This window comes from Diceros bicornis, chromosome 3 (assembly GCF_020826845.1).
Source record: "Diceros bicornis minor isolate mBicDic1 chromosome 3, mDicBic1.mat.cur, whole genome shotgun sequence".
Taxonomy (NCBI): domain Eukaryota; kingdom Metazoa; phylum Chordata; class Mammalia; order Perissodactyla; family Rhinocerotidae; genus Diceros; species Diceros bicornis.
Window position 1 is genome coordinate 99665858 of NC_080742.1, and position 15060 is coordinate 99680917.

The 15060-nt window shown below is 43.2% G+C and overlaps 1 protein-coding gene across 2 annotated transcripts in view; it reads left to right on the forward strand.

The window, feature by feature from the left end:
* The window catches only part of DPP6 (dipeptidyl peptidase like 6), a 517278-nt gene that overhangs the window by 314868 nt on the left and 187350 nt on the right, over nucleotides 1-15060 (forward strand). The window lies entirely within an intron of this gene.

Below are 15060 nucleotides of genomic sequence, written 5' to 3' on the forward strand. Positions count from 1 at the left end.
TGTTCTTTGGTCAAATTTATTACCATGAAGTTTGTGGGGTTTTTTAAATTATCAATAGACACAGTTAAATTGTTTTAAAATAATTCTGTGAAGGGCCTCATTGGTGTCTTCAGATAACAGACCCAGCTCTCGGTCGGAAAGAGTGTTCATCAGAGACCACAGCACACAGACCCCAGGAGGCCCGCCCCCTACCTGCATGTAGAACCTATATGTGGTCAGGTCCTCAGGGCTACACGGAGGTTCCATGGTCACCCAGCATTCCCGGGGGTTCATTCAGAGATCTATGGACGGCCCATGACATCAGAGTGCCATTCATTGAGATGAGATGCTGGGCATTTAGCTGGGACAGTTCTCAATCTTTGCTTTATTTTTAAAACATCTAGAGAGCTTATAAAAATTCATATTTCTACAATCTATCCAGAATTAGGTATATTAGGTATGATTTGGTTAGATTTTGGAGTACAGAAAACCCAAAATAGCCATGGTTTTTACAAACTAGAACTTGTTCTTGCACATGTAAAAGTCCAGAGATGGATGCCCGGCCTGATGCCCATAGAGTCAGGGACCCAAGCCTGCCACATTGCTCCCCCAGGCTGACGGCCTCCACCTCGTGCTCCTTAGTGGATGCTCTAGATCTAGCCATCACATAGAATTTTCAGCTAACAGGAAAGAGCAAAGAGAAGGAGGGCATGCCCCTTCCATTTTAGGCCACTTCCTAGAAGCTGCACATACCGTTCTCACCTAACCGAATTTAGTGCAGGGCCTCACCCAACGGCAAGGGAGGCTGAGAAATGGAGTCTTGATGCTAGCAGGCCAGGGTCAGCGATTGGGTACAAGGAAGGGATGTTATTGAGGACAAAAGAGAGAAAAGGCAACAACTCGCTCTCTTTGCACAGTACCCCTGGGGTGGAGACCAGGAATCTGCCTTTTTAAGCAACTTTCTCAGTAATCATGATGCAGGTGGTCTCTGGACTAGTTAGAGAAACACTAACCAGCTCACTCAATGCATGCATGACTCATTCCTGCACACCAGTCTGGTAGGCTGCTGAACAAAATGCTGATAGAGCCTTCCATAAATAATCTAATTTATCCTCAGAACCAAATGGTAGGTTTTATCATCCCCACTGCAAATGATGCCAGTGACTTCTCCCAAATATCTGACAACTCAGGTATCAGTGTCTAACATATAGATAGAAAAGATAAGAAAAAGTAACAAGAGGTGTTTAGAGGGAGAGTGAGAGAGAGAGAACCCGGGGGCACAAATGAAGGGGAGAGAGAGGTGTCAGTTGAGAGGGGCTGGTGGGCATCTCCAGAGGGAGGCTGCTGACATCCCACCTCCCAAGCAGGACACTGTAGCTCATCCTTGTGGGGAGAAATCTTGGGATTTTGGGAGTTCTTGCCTTTCCTCATCTTCTCTGCCCAGTTAGAAGGGTTCACTGGGCTAGTGGGAGCTTGATGGAGAACATAGGGAGAGTGGCTTTCCTTTTGTACATACAAGTACAATGTCTGCTCCTTTCACATGACGCCATGAAGACCATTTTGTCCCAACCATCTTAAAGCACACCCCATGCAATACTATCTTCTGATTTTCCATGGAGTCATGCTGGATGCTCTAGTTACCTGACTGGATATCAAATTACCCCAAAACTTAGTGGTTTAAAACTGACAGCACTTATTTTGCTCATAAATCTGCAATTTGCGTGGGGCTGAACAGAATCAGCTCATCTCTGCTCTACTCTGTGCAGCTGGGACAGCTTGGAGCCTGGGGGCTGGACTCATCAAAGGCTCACTGCCTCCCATGCCTGGTGGTTGATGGTGGCTGTCAGCTGAGACCTCAGCTGAAATGCCTCTGTGTGGTCTCTCCAGTGGCTTGGGCTCCCTTGCAACATGGCAGCTGGGTTCCACAGACGAGTTTCTCAATAAAGAGGCCTTGGAGGAGTGTCTTATTGCCTTTGTGACTTAGCCCCAGGAGTGTCGCAGAGGCACTTCTGCTGCATTCTGCTCACTGATGAGGTCAAAAAGCCCCACCCAGTTTCAAGGAAATAAACTCCATCTTAGGAGGGAGCACCAAGGTTTTGAAAAAGCATCTGGGACCAGAAATATTGCAGTGGCCACATTTGGAAAACCCCCTTTGCCATACAGGCCAAAAATATTTTACTGAGTTTTCTCTCTGCAGTTTATATTTTGAATATAATAGTTATATTAAATATGCATTTTTTGACTACACCTTTGTCCTGAAATTCAGATATAGACCTTCTTGAAGGTCATACTCAGAGAGGGTTGTCTACCAGAGCCCTGTTCTCATTGTGTGAAAGGCAATCTTATCCCAGCTTTCCGCAGGCTTAAATTAAGAAATATTCAAAGTTCCTCCCTGAGAAGTAAGACCAGTAGCCTGCCATCCAGATATGTGTGGCCTGTGTTTAACTGGTATCCTTTCTTCCCGCCTAAACCACTAACAGCAAATCTCCAAACTGTCTACCGTTTCTACTGAATATCCAGCGGGGCTACTTTCCCAACTCTTGTCGGAAGAGATGATTGAATAGAAAAATAGAAATTGTTTATGACTACCTTTGAGAAACAGTAGAAATAAATGTTTTAAGCATAGGAAAAGGAAACTGAAAATGTGCCTTTCCTCCATGTCTGTGATGATGCTTGCTAGTGAAAGCAAGAGAGTGGGGACCGTGTGGATTCATGAGAGTTTATAATGAAGCAGGGTCACTGTAAGAGTCCCCTCTGGTTTTAACACTATTCTTTTCGTTCTGCTGAATTTTTGGCAGTCTGTCAGTCTACCTATTGTTTGATTAATTGCTAAACGTCAGAAATTTGAAGAGACGTTATTGTTTATGAATCCCATCTTATTCCAAGACTTTATAGAGCTGTGTATGCTCTTCAGAGAAATTCCACACACGATGCATGTTTCATTCTCAAATACTGTGAGGTACAGAAAGGATATTGACCGCTGAGCTTCCTCCTTTATAAGATGCGACAAGTGGCTCGGCCAAATCCCAACTTAGTGAGGAGCGGCGCCCGGACCAGTCATGATTCCCATTCAGGACTCGCTTCTCCATCACACAGTGCCTGTGTAAGCCTGTTTTAACTCATCAACTGCCCAGGGCTTGTCACTGATGCCAACTTGCCTTCTAAACTGCAGAAGAAAGCTTTCAAATATCTGTAGAGCGTTAAGCTTTTGATCACTTGTCTTTTACACCATTTGTGTTTACTGAAACCACATCTTGAGTTAAGAGATGAGAATTTGTTTCGAGAATTTGTCTCTAGGCCAGTGAGAGCAGATTCCCCCAAAGTCAGAGCCGATACCAGTGAATTGTCTTTTACACCATTTGTGTTTACTGAAACCACATCTTGAGTTAAGAGATGAGAATTTGTTTAGAGAATTTGTCTCTAGGCCAGTGAGAGCAGATTCCCCCAAAGTCAGAGCCAATACCAGTGAATTGGTGGAGAAAGTGAAAAGATGCCAGGAAAGGACTGAGAGGAAATAAACCCTCTGAGCGGGAAGAGAGGGAAAGAAGCACCTTTCTGAATTGGCTACATTAACATCTATCCACTTCTTAAAGAGCTTCTCCCTGTCCTCTCAAAAACTCCCCTTTTCCCCCATCTCCAAGGCTAGTGCCTCGCTTTGCTCCTGACGTGCTGAGAAGAAATCACGGACTTCCTCTCAGCGTGTATTTCAGGGCAGCCTCCTTAAGTTGTTTTGTTCTGTAACAGAATTTTACTAAAGAGCAGGAACAAAAAGCCCTTGAAATGATCAAAAACTTGTTTTTAATGCTGTATGGTGTAAAAACCTATAAGAAGGTAAACAAATATATTTATTTTAACTGCAAGAAAGGCAAGGGTTACACTAATCGTTAGAGAGGAGTCAACCCAGGTGCCCAGGCTGGCATAACGCATTGTTCCCTGAACCTGGAGGGCGTCCACACTGTCGTCCCACCTGCAGCTCACCTGAGTCCTGAGGTGCGTGACATCGCTGTGTGCTTTACACAACATAGACCCTCTTATTTTGGAAAATCCTTGAAGAAATGGATTGTATGCATTTCTTCTCCCTTTCCCGATCTCCCGCCTCCTCCCTCTTGAGCAGCAGTAACATCACAGCAGTAACACTGCTGAACTGATTTCCAGGCCCCAGGTGCTGTGCTCAGCTTTCATAATCTTCTCCTCATTAAACCTCACAGTAACCCCGTGAGGGACCACCCCATCTCAGAGAAAAGAAAATGGAGGCTCAGAAAGGTTCATTGATTTGCCCAAAGGCCACACAGATTGTAAGTGGAGACCCTAGGATTCACGCCCATGTCTGAGTCCAGAGGCCACAGGCCACATTCTTCCATCCTCAGAACAGCACAGAGGGAAGGCATTGCTTCCAAATAGCCTGAGAGCTTGTGATGTGTGTTTATCACGTTGACTAGATGTCTCCTCTTAGAGAGCACGGCCTGGAGGAACGGCACCAAGGAGAGATATGTTGTGGTGGAGGAGAAAAGAGGATGGAAAGTTCTGGGTTATACAAAGCTGCGTAGAGTGAGCAGTCCTGGGTATCACCATGGAGTGCGGGGTGGGACCTTCTCTGAGCAGCGGAGGGGTGGGCTTTCCGGAGGACTGGAGACCAAGCTGAGAGCCGGTTACCTTTGCCTAGGGCCGGCTCCTTCTATACCTACTTTTGAGGAGAGCTCCCTGGTTAAGAAAACACTACTGATGTCTGGGTGTGGTGCGAAAGGAAAGGGGGTGGGCACCTTAGTCCGGCAGACCCTTCTCCAGTTCCGTCCAGTAGGACAGCATGGGAGCTGTCGGCAAGACAGGCTTGCCGCCTGTCTCCATGGAGATTGTCCACCGTTTCCAGGTAGAAAGGGTGGGAATTCCAACTCAAGGAGCATCCTGAGGAAGCATTAAGAGTGTGAAGGCTGACACTAGGTCATTAGGAGGTGATGTGGCAGAACAGAAATAACCTTGAACCTGGAGTCTGCAGATGAGGCTTAATCCCCTGGCGGCAGCCACAGTGAGGGCTCCTCCTTCCCCTCCCCCTTCCCCTCCTCCCCCCCTTTCCTCCTTCCCCTCCTCCCCCCTTCCCCTCCTCCCCCTTCCCCTCCTCCCCCCTTCCCCTCCTCCCCCTTCCCCTCCTCCCCCCTTCCCCTCCTCCCCCCTTCCCCTCCTCCCCCCTTCCCCTCCTCCCCTGTCCTCCTCCCCCTCCTCCTTCTCCTCCTCCCTTTAGCAGCTTTATTGAGATGTAATTCACATACCATGCAATTGATCCATTTAAATTGTACAATTTAATGGGTTTTGGTGTATTCCCAGAGTTGTGCAACCATCACCACATTCAATTTTAGAACGTTTCATCATCCCCAAAATACTCTGTGTCATTCAGCTAACACTCCAGACCCCTCTCCACTGCTCTCTCATTTCTCCTTTAACAGATTTATCGGCACGGGTCTAGACACTGGGTATACAGTGACAAATAAGACACAAGTCCCCTTTTATTTAGAAAATCTTTCCATGTGACTTTATTTAGTACTTATATTTGTGATCTTGTATGTTAAAGTGTCCTGTGAATTGGACAGGGGATATGTGACAAATATTTCAGAACAAACCACCCCCATCACTCAGTAAGTAGAGAATCTCTGCCTCAGAACTTCTATATCCAGATCTTTCACCAGGAAAGGAAATTCTGATACAGCATAGATCCAGAAACATCTTAACATTCACAGTAGGATGTGCACTAGAATGTTGGCCACTCAGGAAGGATTTCTGCCTATGAGGATTCCTGCCCTCAAGAATTTAATTGTGTAATTTAAGATATACATAAAAAATGATAACACAAATCCTTAAGTGCTGTATGAGTTTAAGGTCTTACCAACTCTAACCAAGCAGCAATTACTGATTAGACTGGATCCCACTTATTCATCCATCTGTCCATTTATTCCTTATTCAGTCAATATTTATGGGCATCTACAATGTGTCAGACACTCTTCTAGGACTGGGAGTGTATCATATATTTTTATATTACCCACCATGCTAAGCACATAGGGAGACTCAGAAAACACATATTATTTGACATTGAAAATACTATTTTTTGATGTCTTTCCCCATAAAAGGTTAGGAGCCAGAAAAGCAATTTTTTGCTTTTCTTTTCCAAGTCCTCTCTTTTTGGGGGAAGCTTTTCAATTCCTTAAACTAGCTTAGGAAGATAAATGAGTAAACTTTGCTATACTAATTTACTCTTCAAAATTCAACATGATTTATACCCTGTTTTGTTTATTGCTCAAATAAGCAAAATCAGAATGGATTGCATGATTGTTTTGAGATATAGTAAGTCCAGATAATTTTATTCTTCCTTAATCATTTTTTTTACCAATCCATCTCCACTCTGGAGATGATTCATCACAGAGCCTGCCATGGATTCTTTAAAATAAATGAATAAATAAAAAGAAAGACAGAAAAATGGGGGGAGAGCACTAATCCCAAAATAAATAAATACATACCTTCATGCATTCTCTTTCTCATTCCTTCTTTCTCTCATTCTCTCTCTCTCTCTCACCCCCCTCCCCCCACACACACACCTAAGAATTTCAGAATAATCCAGTCCATGGTGGAAAGTCATTTGATGACAATGGACCAGGTCTTGGGCTTATGGCAGAGAGCGCTACTCGTGGTCCTCCATGTGGGAAGGTGGCACCCAGGCCTCCCCCTCTGACGGAAGGGCCTGCTCCACAGGAACTGCTATGAGGTGGACCCAGCAAGAGCTTAGCAGACAAAACTCCCTCGGGGTTTCCTTTTTCTATTTTGTTCCTTAAGTCAGTTGGAGATTTTTTTTTCCACTTTGACCAAAGCAGGAGATTAGTCTTCAAAGAAAAGCTAATTGGCTCTGTGTCCTCGAGCACTAATCACTTATCCACTTTGGGCCTCCTGTTTATCTGAGAAATGAAGGGCAGATTAGTTTCCTGGGGGTTCAGTAACAAGTTACCACAAACTGGGTGGCTTGAAACAACGGAAATTCATTCTCTTGCACTTCTGGAGGCCAGGAGTCTGAAATCCAGGTGTCAGAAGACCCTGCTGTCTCTGAAGCCTTGTAGGGGAGCATCTTTCCTTGCCTCTTCCAGCTTCTGGTGGACGCAGTCAGTCCTTGGTGTTCCTGGCTTGTGGATACATCTCTCCAATCTCTGCCTCTGTCATCACATGGCATTTTCCCTTTGCGTCTGTTCTGTGTGTCTTCCCTTCTTATAAAGACACCAGTGATTGGATTAGGGCCCCACCTCCATTTGAGAATGACCTTATTTTAACTTGATTACATCTGCAAAGACCCTATTTGAAAACGAGTTCATATTCTCAGGTCCTGGGAGTTGGGACTTAAACATATCTTTCTGGGGGACACAATTTGACCTGCAACACATGGCTTAGGCTAGTTGATCTCTAAGAGGCCTGCAGCAGGTCTCTAGCTTTCATGACTGGGTTGGTTGCAGTGCCACCGCTGGAGAAAGGGCACAGAGAGGGCTCGGTTTCACACATGTTGAGGTTGAGGACTGGTGGGGTGTCGACCAGGAGATGTCCTGTACTCCTTCTGAAGTTTAGGTAGAGACGTGGGCTAGGGATGTGGTTTTGGAGCTCCTAAGAATAGGAATTGTAGTTGAGCATGATGCTGAAGGAGATCACCTGGGGTGGGGGTGTATGGGATGAGAGGAGTGAGTGCTGTTATTGGGAGCCCAGGACACTCTCTTCTAAAGAGTAGGCAGAGGAAGAAGAGCCCACGGAGGGACAATTTGGCAATTCAATGGTAATGAAAGATCTCAGGACAGCAGTTTCAGCTTCACAATGGGATGGATGCACATTCCAATGGATTGAGGTTGGGATGGAAGGTCAGAAAATGGCCATTGCATGTGATCTACTTACTTAAGTCTGGGTGAGAAGACAAGTAGGGATGGAGAAGCTGTGTCAGATAAGGTGTTTTTTGTTCCTTCCTTTGTTTCACTAGTTTTGTACTTAGATGGGAGAGTAGCCTTGGGGAAGGAGTAAGAACAAAGAGAGGGGATGCAGATAGAAAGAGCAGACTGAGCAAATCCTGGAGGAGGCTGAAGCTACATAAAAGTTTAAGCCCTGAAAACACATGGAGGAACCTTAAATGTACATTGCTAAGTGAAAGAAGCCAATCTGAAAAGGCTACACACAGTATGATTCCAACTCTATGACATTCTGGAAAAGACAAACTGTGGAGACAGTAAAAAGATCAGTGGTTGCCAGGGCTTGGAGGAGAGGGAGGAGGGATGAACAGATGGAACCCAGAGCATTTGTAGGGCAGTGAAACCCTTCTGTATGATTCTGTAATGACGGATACATGAGATTGTGCATTTGTCAAAACCCATAGAACATACAAGGCAAAGAGTGAATTCTAATGTAAACTATAAAATTTAGTTAATAATAGTGTATCGATATTGATGCATCAATTGTAACATATATACCACACCAATGCAAGATGCTAATAATTCAAGAAACTGAGGGCAGGGCAGAAGGGGTCTATGGGAACTCTAGTTTCTGCTCAGTTTTTCTGTAAACCTAAAACTGCTCTGGAAAATAAAGTTTATTAATTAAAAATTAATAACTAATAAAAATTTACCAAGAAGGTAAGGGGAAAGGAAGGGATTTGGTGGTTCTAGGCTGGAATGGAAAAGGAGGTAGAAAGGGAGGAGCCAGCCTAGACAGGAAAAGGGATGCCTCGTGCTCTGAGACCGAGGCAGGATGGACAGGTACCCACGTGTGTGGGTGGAGGGAGCACAGCTGCCTCAGTGGCAGGGAGCCTGGGTGCCAGCTGAGTGTTCCCAGAAGCAAAGGCTGAATGTGCAGAAGGATTATTGCGACTGATGCCTGTGAAAGACAAGAGAGGGAGCAAGCAGGACTGAAGGGAAAGGCTTCAGGCCACTGTGCCAATGTGACAGCTGAGAAGAGAAAGGGGGAAGGAAGCAGGAGTGGCCTCAGACTCATGCAGATTTGACCACCTGGGACAATCCAACAGGAAGCTCAGAGCAAAGATTGCCTGGTAGAGGGCGCCGCACTGGTGGACATAGCCTCCAGGATCCTCGCCATGCTCAGTTGTTGGCAGGGGGCTGCCCCACAAGAGCGTGACCTGGGCTTGCAGCGGAAGCCAGCTCTGATGACGTGAACAGCTGGGAGCCATCAGTGCACCTTGCAGCTGAACAGCAAGTTCTTCCTGGAAGGTGATCAGAATAGTGCCCTTCCTGTCTGCCATGTGTGGTCATCTGCTCAGAGGAAGGGGGGCAGTAGATAAAAGAGAGTGTGAAAAGAGCAGGAAAGATTGGAATCGTCACTGAGAAGAACGTCACTAACCAAGACTTGGTTGTAATGATGAGACGGGTTAGTATCCAGCTGAGGTTAGAGACTACATTTCGCTCTGTGTGTTGCTCTGGTAGTTCCCAGTGGTCTAAGTATTTCTATGAGGCGGTGGATTGAGCACAAACCCAAGTTGAGCGTTTAATAGGCTGGGGCAGAGAAAGGACTGTGCCAGGGAAGCCATTCAATGGGGGGTTTAAGCAGAGGATGAGTGACCATCAAGTCAGTCATTGGAGAAGAGACCCCCACGTGGAGGGGAAGTTGGAAGAGATCACCCTGAAATCCACTTTTAACCTGAGAGCATAAGAATCTGATACCATCTCATTGCAATGCAAAAATACAGGTTTATTTCATAGAAACAAATGAGGAGGGCGTGGCGGAGGGCTGAGGCCCCTAAACCCAAGCTCCCGTGTAATACAGGAATTTAAGCCATTTGTTTGGTTGCCGAGTTCATAGAGTAAATTCGTTCTTATATCTGATACATTATTGGACCTTTTGTAAAGTTACGTGTAGATAGTGGTGCATGGTCGACCTAAATATTTACATTTACCAGTGAATAAACGGGCTTTTATCGAATATTTACTAGGTAAGTTCTGTTTTCTCCTATACAGTGTATTACTGAGTCCGACCCTATGAGACAAGCATTATTATTCCCATTTTACACACAAGGAAACAAACATTAAGTTTCTCTGTTACCCCCAGCCCTACTGCTAGTTAGCAGCAGAATTCAGAATTAAATTTACAGCCTCTTGGAGTCCTTCCCGCCACATCCCAGCTTCCTCCCCTGTGTGAGGTACACTTTGGAGTTTTTCTTCAGACAGATGGCGCCAAATCCAGGAGACAACTCACTTCTGGCATCTTGGAGCCCGTGGTTTACCTTAGAGAGACAGAGATTCACTAGCTAGAAAGAAATAAAAACAATTACTTCTTTAGCGTGGACTATTCATTGTTCCTCTTGATTTTCGTGGCCATTCGGTGGGGGCAAGTGTGGTTATTCCCCATTCCTCGGGAGAAGGAACCAGGGCTCCTCAGAGAGTTGCACTGACCATGTGATCAGTGTGTCGTGATGCTGGAGCTCGGGTGCCAGACTTGGGATCTCTAGCCCGCGGTGTTTCCTATTGCTTTGCTGCCTCTGTGCTGTAGAGACTTGTCTGATGTGTTGGCGACGAGGGGAGGGAAGTGTGTTTTAGCTTCAGAGAGGGAGTAGAGGTCTCCGGGCACAGAGGAGTAAAGGTAATCAAGTTGGAAGGTGTGTGTGACATGGCGTATCTGCCCTGGTGCCCCTACGGTCTTCTGAGCACATTATCCATTTGGAGATTCCTTTTCCGGTTAGCATTCATGGGAATTTACACTTGTTAAAGAGAAGTTAATCTCCTGCTGTTCCCGAATATCCCAGACACCTGCTGGAAATCGTAATGTAACAGAGTGAATTTCAGTATTAAGTAAAGCTATGGAATTTAAACATTTCTTTCTGGTCTCCTAGCCTGTCCTCTGTGATTGGAAAATTCTAAATAAGCCCAGGCCAGGTGAATTCATTAGGTTTGTCTTAAACTTGCAAAAGGACTTTTACTTAGCACCACCGCCATAACCCACCAATACTTATTCATTTGTTTGTTTATTCAAATGCATGTATTGAGTGCCTAGGCTGTGCTAGACGTGAAAGTAATTTTTTTTCAATTCAATATCAAGATCACAGTATGTTGCAAGGGAAATTTTCTAACTTTTCTTTCCTTTCTGTAATAATTTGTATAACCAATGAGATAAGCTATTAAAATTCTTTGGATTTTTTTAGCTTTTTATTTTGAAGTATTTTAGACAAAGAAAAGTTGCAAAAATAGTACAAAGAATTCTCTTATAGTCCTCACCCCACTTCTCCTGCTGTTAGTGTATTTTATAACCACAGTAGAATGATCAAGAACAGGAAATTAACATTGGTACAATATTATTAATTCAACTACAGGCCTTATTTGAATTTTACCCATTTTTCTACTAATGTCTTTTTTCTGCCTCAGGATCCCAGATTCCTTTAGATGTTATTTATTCTCAGTCCTCTTCCATCTGAAACATTTCCTCAGTCTTTCCTTGTCTTTCATGACCTTGACCCTCCTGAAGATTTCTGGTTAGCTATTTTGTGAAGTGTGCCTCAATTTGGGTTTGTCTGAAGTTTTCTCATGATTGGAGTGAAGTTATGCATTTTTGGCAAAAATACCACATATATGATGCTTTGTCCTTCTCAGGGCGTCACCCCGAAGGGTTCATGATGTTATTGTGTCTAATTTCTGGTGCCGCTGACCTTCCTCTCTTGGTTAAGCTGCTGTCTGCCTCGTTTCTCCACTGCAAAGTTGCCATTGTTCCCTTTGTGATTGATAAGTATCTTGGGGGAGATCCTTCGAGACTATGAAAATTCTGTTTCTCTTCAAACTTCCACCCACTAATTTTAGTGGATCTTGTCTGCAAAATTCATTGCTGTGGTGTTAGTCCATGGGATATGCTCTTTCCTTCCTTCCTTCCTTCTATATTTATTAACTGGATTCTATTGTGAAGAAGAGCTGGCTCTCCTCCCCCGTTTGTTTATTTATTTGATTACTTATTTATACTAATATGGACTCTTGGATATTTATTTTATTCTATGAGTTAATCTGATACTGTCATTAATTATTTTGTTGCTCAAATTTTTCTGGCTTTGTTCATGAGAAACCTCTTTGCATTAGCTTCTGCATTCTTTCAACAAGACTTTATCTTGATTGAGTATGTCCTTACTTCCAGACTCACCCTGTATTTTTTCCTTCTCCAGCCTGGATACAGTTACTTCTCCAAGGAGTCCTATTTACCTTTTTTGGAAGATGGTGTTTAGAGACCAAGATGTGGGCACTGGGTGTGCTCATTGTTACTGGGCCTCTCTCTGAACAGAGCAGAGATATATATGCACGTATACTAGTCTGTGGGGACACACATGTCTGTATTTTGGATCTATCTGTGTATACATTAAAAACCGTGAGTTTAGACTGATAACCTCTGATTCCAACCCAGCATCACACAGTTTCTTTTAGTCTTCCCTTTCTCCTTATAGCTTTTTTCTCCAACGGTGAGAAACCTAGCTCTCATTATCTCCAAGATATTTATATATTTTACAGTAGTCTGATTCTAGTATATATGTAAAGTAGTTTCAGATTGCTAACCCACATCCCTGTGAGAAACACATGGACTCACGACATTACAGTGGTTCCTTTTGTCTTCATAATGTTCCTTTTGTCTTCATATTCATGGCATCCAGTCAAGATGCTTTTTCCTAAGTTGCTTATGTCGGTTCTTTTCTTCCCCACCGCTTCAGTGTGGTTTTGCACTTCATCTGTAATATGGTTCTGTTCTGTTCTTAGCGTTTCTATTCCATTTTGGATTCCCCCACATCCTGGTTGTTTTCCATTGTTTGTTTTATTTTTGGAGTGTGTAAAGAGGTTGTGAAACCCTACTATGGTCTAAGACAGACTGTTATACCATTAAATATACCAGAAATGTGCTCCTCTCTCCTCATCCCGGTGACCCCATTTCCCAATCCCTCCTTCTTTGCCCCTGCCCCCTATACACAACCAATCTCTGGCCTCTGATTTATGCTTCCTGTATTTCTTTTTTTCACAAATGAGGAGATACATGTATATTTTCTTATATCTCTTTCTTATGTGATGGATCATGTACTGTGGATTCTCTATTGGGCTTTGCATAACTCCATATCAGTTTATAGAGATCTTCGTTCTTTTTCACAGCGGTACCATACTCTGCTATATGAGTGTACCACAGTTTATTCAACCGCATATTGTTTCCAATATTTTGTAATTACAATGCTGCAATGAATATAACCTTCTGTATAGGTATTTTTGTATTGTTGGAGGTGTATCTTCCAGGAAGTGTTCTATGTCAAAAGTTAAGTGTGCATTTTATTGGGTATTGCCAAGTTTCCCTCTGAAAGGATTGTACCAATTTGCATCTCCACCAGCAAAGTATGAGAATGCCTGTTTCCCCATGGCCTCACCAGCACAATGCATCATGCTTTTCTTTCTTTCTTTCTTTCTTTGGGGCCAGTTTCATAGGTGAGAAATGATAGTTCAATGTAGTTTCAATTTGTATTTTTCTAATTTTGCATGTTTGAGTACTTTTTAATACATTTGAGGACCATTTTTATATCTTTTGTGAATTGTCCATTTATGTGTTTTTCTCATATTTCTGTTTTTTTTTTTTTTTTGGTCTTTTGTAACCTCAGTATTTTAGAGTTCTTTATATTTTAGGGATATTAGCCATTTGTCCATGGTATATGTTATGAATATTTTCTCCCAGTTTGTAAGTTGTCTTTTGTTTGTGATGTTTTTGTCATGCAAAAATTTTTAAATTTTTATGTAGTCAATTTTATTACTCTTTCATTTTATCACTTCTAGATTTTGAGTCATCCTTAGAAAGACTTTCTGCACACAAGGTTAAAGTGGAAATCACTCATGTTTATGAAAATACTTTGAAACATTAAAACCATAGAAGTGGGAGGGTTTGTCAAAATTCACTTGGAACCTGGGCTATTAAGACCTCCCTTACTTTTCTGACTGCCTCGCATCGGCCTTCCCGGCTGATTCCTATTACCACTGTCAGCCCTTACTTGCTACCTTATTACCCTATCTTCAGGCTTTCCTGGTTTCTCCAGATCCAGGGACACCATCTACAACTACCCCAGGGCATTGCAGACTAGCTTGCCTTCTCCAACACTTTTTACCCTTAAGTGTATTTTGTTTTGTCATGGTAATATTATTTAGCAATTACTTTAGAATTTCCTAGTGAGTCAACCCACTTCACCTCCCTTCCCTTCTTGCCTCATCTCCTTTGTTCAAGCAGCTCCTAAAATTCAGCGTCTTCCTTTTCCAAAGACCATTCAACCATATTCTCTCTATGGATGAATGAGCGCATTCACAGCTATGTCTTCAGCATAAGAAACATTATAGCCAAGAGATAGGGTGCTCACCTGACGGAGTCTGCTCTATTCAGCAGAACACAGATATAATTCTTCATGGGGAGTGGCGTCATCTGAAAGAAATAGGAAAATCAGTCTTTTCTACACATTGTAGACAGTGGTAGCTACAAAATATACTGAAATATTTAATACTTATAAAAGTGTTAGGTTTTTTCATTATGACTTTTATTCATTATGACCTTTACCTAGTACATATGCAGGATTTTGTTAGCGTGGTATTTTGCATATCAATAAATGAAGAATGAAAAATGTAAGTGATGTTTGAAAGGAAAAAAAATCTTTCAATCTTTCCCTTACTCCTTCTTCTCTCTCTCTCCCCCTCCCTCCCTTCCTGCCTATCAACACAAACCTAAGGGTGGAATCTGTTCTGAGGCCACTGGTTTTAGAGGGTCAGAATGACTGGCATTATGCTTAGAGAAAACTTATCTGCTAGGAAAGCCACAGATGGAGATGTAAGTTATGGGGATTTATTACTGCATAGCTATGCATTTCCGTTTTTAATTTTGACCGTTCTGGAGACTTTAAAAATTGATCTACAGACCTCTCTGCCTGTTCTCTCTTGATGAATATTTACTATTTTGGTTAGGCAATGATGGAGCTATTTCAGCTTCATGTAAATTACAGACGTCTGAAGAAATCTAATGGAGGCTGAATGAGACATATTATTTAATAACCCAAGCTCCTGAAATTGATGCAATGGGAGGAGAAAGGAG